Source organism: Colobus angolensis, unplaced genomic scaffold (genome assembly GCF_000951035.1).
Source record: "Colobus angolensis palliatus isolate OR3802 unplaced genomic scaffold, Cang.pa_1.0 Scaffold153, whole genome shotgun sequence".
NCBI lineage: Eukaryota > Metazoa > Chordata > Mammalia > Primates > Cercopithecidae > Colobus > Colobus angolensis.
The window spans coordinates 67,277-72,740 of NW_012114633.1; the positions used below are offsets into that span (position 1 = coordinate 67,277).

The window sequence follows — 5,464 nt, forward strand, 5'->3', positions numbered from 1 at the left end:
TCAAAAAGATGTTTTTTTTTCTTTTTTTTTTCCAAGGAGGAAAAAAAACACAAAAGTGTAATTAACACAATATTCTGACCATTTAAAGGCCTTAAACTTAAATTTTATCTGCTTTCACATTTCTCATATTTTTGAATATATCTAAAGTCACATGAGAAAATTTATGGTTAATTCAAGATTATTAGGTTAAATAAAATATTTTTTCCATGTCTATTGGCATATCTGCACAATCCATATAGAGGTGATTTAAAAAATTACCTGTGTAAAGGGAAGATTTTGCTGTTGGAAAGCACATAGAATTCACTAGCCTTGAAAACAAATTTGAATGGTCTATCTGGAGTTCTTGGCATCCTATTCTCTCTATAAATGTAAGAATCACTTTTGTCTTTAACATATCAGTTGTTTAGATGAGTATAAAAATAACAGTCACTAATCCAGATGTTTCATAATATCAAATTAATTCAAGAAAATAAGGTTATATCCCATCTCTCCAATAAAGTCACACAATTGAGGACACTAAAAACAATGAGAAAAGAATGTACAGTGGATCAGAAGAACAGAACATAAAGACATAGAAAGAGGTGAAATCACATAAGGATGATGGAGAGGAAATTTATATACAAGAGTTAGTTTTGTGAATGTTATTCCAAATAGTAAGAGTTAAATACTGACTAAAATATTATTATTTTCACAGAAGAGTTGAGGAAGGTAGCAATCATTTAGTTTTCAATCTGCAGCTATAACCAAAGGAAAAAGCTTCTGTTGAAATGTCTAGCTGTGTTTATTTATAATTCATGCAATGTAAATAAAGCAAAATAGAGGAAATATCATGGTAAAAGAAAAAGCTATAATTTTTTTCTTTTTAAAATAGACAAAAAAATTGGCAAATAAAATATAGAATTTCTAAACCATGATTTGTAGAAAAGTGAGATTCTGTATAAATATATATATATACATATATATACAGATAATACATATATATATACAGATTTACATGTAAGACAATTGCTCCACTTTAAAATTTAATAGGTGATATTGTGAGAGATATTAAGAAAACTGAAGATGTGCTATGCATCTTTTTAAATGTACTTGAATAAGTTGGAATGAAAAATTTTTATACATATGTAGATTTGTAGACAAAAGATGATGTCTGACAATGCTACATGATATCAAGAAATAAGCAGAGTACATATCTTAGCAAATTTTGATGCATAAATCAAGATTCTTGACAAATAACAAAAATTCATATCAAAGCATATTTTCTCAAAAGAAGCTTTAATTAACGAAAATATTTAACACTATATATTGGTTTGTTCTTTTTAAAGATGTGTTTAGTGTGAAATGTAGCACATAAAGATAATTAATTAAACTTCATTAAAATGTAAACCTCAATGAATTATCAAAATGTGAACTCATGTAATTTATAGAAAAATCAGGAAATAGAACAACTTAAACTAACCAGAATCCTATCTCACGCTATATCTTAATGATTATCTCCTTCCTGCCGGGGTCTTTAGGATGTTTCTAATGTTTTGTGTCTTAAACTACAGAAGATTCTTAGGATTGTTTATTTTGTATAATCTGATCAAGTTATATACTTATAATTTGTGTACACATTTTATATTTCAATTTTAAAAATGTAACAATGCTTTTTTATCATAAAGTCCTTTAACGCTCCTTAATTGCTAGTTTATTAGGATGAATTTGACACACTATAAGCCCCCTGTACAGGTAAATTTTACCCTGAGTTCTCTGAGCAGCAAAATAACAACAATAGCAACAACATCAAACTAACTAATGATATAAAACAAGTTTTAGAATGAGAGTTTGGGGGATAGAAGTTTGTTTTCTAAAGGTAAAATTTTCTGCTCTCCATCTTTATTAGGATGGAATTTATTCACATAAGTGAGCAAATCAATATTCAAAATTAAGAGGCTATAACACAATAAAGGGGGAAATAACTGGATCAATTTGAAAAGGCCTGAGTTTGCATAATAAGTATTTATTTGAAATCTGTTTGTGAAACGTCTCTCAGTACAAGAACTAAATCTTACACTTGGGTGTATGGACAGCACAAAGTACATCACTTTCATTTGTTCTATGCCAAATAAATCATTGTTGGAAGGAAGGAAGGAAGGAAGGAAGAAGAGCTATTGAGGTACAGTGGCAATACATGAATCTTAGATGTAGGTAGGGCTGAATTGGACCCTGGTTAAACTATATACATATTTTCTGCATCTACAGAAACTTTTTCATCTTTTTAAGTTTTGGGCTTGCAATATTCAGAATCTAAGTAACATCGAGTGAGTTGGAAAAATTAAATGATGCATTTCATGCAAAATTTGTATTTTAATAATGCATCCAAATGTGACCAATGAAAGATAAATGTTAACTTCCCTGTCTCTGAAAATTTTATAATGTGAAAGTGTCTGTTTTTATTGACTTGATGGTTTATTTTGTAAGGATTAATTGAAATGATATCTGTGTATGTCCCTTATAAACCTAAGAGTACTAGGGCTATTATTAGGTGTAAAATTTAAATAATATTTATATTATTCACTGTACACCTGCTTTTCTAGGCTGAGCCAAAATAGAAAAACAGGCCATAAAAAGAGAGGCCAGCAAATCAATCTGTAACGATCGCTAAAGCATCACTGGGGTAGATCCACAGTGCCAGTTATTTTTGGTCTCTATAGTGAACCGTCCCTTCACAAAACTAGCAAATCATGTTTTTCGGACAAGCCTGGTTAAATTAATTTTCCTCTAATTGAAGTTTAATAGAGCAATGGTAAAGTGTGCTCCTAAGTAAGTAAAATTAAAATAACCCCACATCCAAAAACCTTTAATCTGCTTTCACAAAGTGAAAGGATGCAAAATGATTACCCTATATAGAGATCATATTTAGGGCTGTTTTCTAACATATTATATTACTAAGACACATCATTAAACACAACTAGAACTAAACTTTGTAGGCCTCAAATATAATTAATAGCCTTATAATATTGTGTTGGAATTTCTTAGCTCAAACATCTATAAGTTGGGTTTTCCTGAATGAGTGCATTTTTTGCTTGAATCTTTAGTACTTCTGATGTAATCTGAATAATACACATGATCCCAAACCTTCTATACTCAATTTTTAAAATGTGTAAATGTATTACAGACAAATTATATTTTGTTGTTTTGTTTTGTTTTGTTTTTGTTGGTTTGTTTGAGATACAATCTCACTCTGTCTCCCAGGCTGGAGTGCAATGGTGCGATCTTAGCTCACTGCAACCTAGCCTCCCAGGTTCAAGTGATTCTCCTGCTTCAGCTTCCTGAGTAGCTGGGATTACAGGTGCCTGCCACCACACCTGGCTAATTTTTGTATTTTCAGTAGAGATGGGGTTTCACCACGTTGATAAGGCTGCTCTTGAACTCCTGACCTCAGATCATCTGCCTGCCTCCACCTCCCAAAGTGCTGGGATTACAGGCTTCAGCCACTGTGCCTGGCCATTGGAGACCAATTCTTAGAAACTTGTTTTCAGCTTGTTGAATTTATTTATAAAGATAAGAGAAAAATATTAAAATGGTAAATAAGGTTTCTATTTCACAATGTATCAATAAAATATACATATTTTAATACTTTTTTTAACTATTTTTTTCCTCATTTTTCCTGTCAGGTGTAATTGCACCCACCCACCAATTTTAAATACAAGATAATGTCAAAATCGTCAGGAAATTAATAGAAATTTTAAATTCACAAACACATGATATGGAAGATATTGAAAAAACTCTATTAAGTTAGACATTGTCTCCTATTTCAGGAATCCATCTGCAATATTTTAATTAGAATGCTTCTTTCCTTAAAATGCACATTAATTGTGTATGCTATTAAAATCATCCATAACTAAAAATAAATAATGCTGTTTTAAAATATTGCAATGCATTTTCACGACTTGCCTTGCTTATGAACACAGGAATTTGTGCATAAATAATCTTTAAGAAATATATAAATCTCCATACTTCATGAATGAGAAGACTAAATCAAAATAATGTGGCAGTCTGGGTTCGTTTGGGAGATAAACATCACACAGTAGATTAGCAGGGATGTTTGATACAAAGCACTATTAAGTATGGTTAAAAAAAAAAAGAGTATGAATCTGTCAGGTCCGAACCACGGCAATGACCAAAGAACTCTTACAGATGGCCATGTACATGCTGCTAGACGTTGAGGAGAAAGTGGCAGACAAAGAGGTGGAGAAGGCATATAGGCAGAAGGCCCCCTCCTGCTACCCGGCATTCTTCCACTGGCAGCTGAACTCTTCCACCACATTCTCGGGCCTTGGAGGTGCTGACTGATGCTGCAGCCAGGGCTGCGTATGACAAGGTCAGGAAAACCAAGAAGCAGGCAGCAGAGAGGAGCCAGAAACTAGATGAGAAAAGGAGGAAAGTGAAGCTTGAGCTGGAGGCCCGGGAGCGGCAGCACCAGGCCCATGAGAGGGAGGAGGAGGAGGAGTAGGAGGAGGTGGAGGAGGAAGGGGGGGTCGGCGGGGGCCGAGGCGGAGGCGGAGGCAAGCCTGAGCTCCAGGACTCTAGCGCGAGAGATCAAACGCCTGGGCGAAGAGGGTTCCCGGCAGCTGGAGGAACAGCAGAGGCTATCCGGGAGCAGATACACCAGTAGCATGACCGGAGGTTGAGAGGAAAGACAGAAAATACTGAAGGCCAAGGAACCCCCAAACTAAAGCTAAAATGGAAGTGCAAGAAGGGGGCGGGGGTGAGTCCAAAGGTGGCTACTCCAAAGACATTCTCCTATGGCTTTTGCAAAAGTGTGGTGAGGTTCTCAACCTGGTGCTTTCCAGGAAGAAGGCAGGCACTGCTGTGGTGGAGTTTGCGACTGTCAAGACTGCGGAACTGGCGGTCCAGAATGGAGTTGGCCTGGTGGATAACCCTCTGAAGATTTCCTGGTTGGAGGGAGAGCCCCAGAGGACCGTGGGCCCCAGTCACCCAGCACTGTCAAAGGGCTCAGTGCTGTCGGTGACGGACTACGAGGGCGTCATCAGCACGCGCATGCGCCACGCGGCCGAGCTGCGATGACTGATCCCAGAGATGCACCGCGAGACCAAGACGGGCAGATCACGTAACCCTGGCTCCAGCCACCCGCCCGCAGCGTTTTTCTTTAACGTCATCAATAAACTTTTGTTTGTTTGTTTTTAAGAAAAAAAGAAGGAATGGTATAATGTAAAGAAACTCTGTATGGTATCTTAGAGCTGATGCAGAGTACTCAAGGACAAACTTAGAAGGCGTTCAGACTTTATTGGAGAAAATGTGGGTCAGCTCGCTGGATACCAGGGAAGTTCTCAATTTTGGCCAGACCAGAGCAGATCGGAGTTCCTTGGCAAGTGAAAGGCTACCTCCAGGGTACAGGGGATCAACATCTCTAAGCAAGTGTATCCAACGGATTCCCGGTAATTGGTGGGGCAGGAGA

The 5,464-nt window shown here is 36.4% G+C and overlaps 1 pseudogene; it reads left to right on the forward strand.

Moving 5' to 3' along the window:
* Positions 1-4,161: 4,161 nt before the first annotated feature.
* Positions 4,162-5,193, forward strand: LOC105507814 (annotated as a pseudogene).
* The last annotated feature ends 271 nt before the right edge of the window (positions 5,194-5,464 follow it).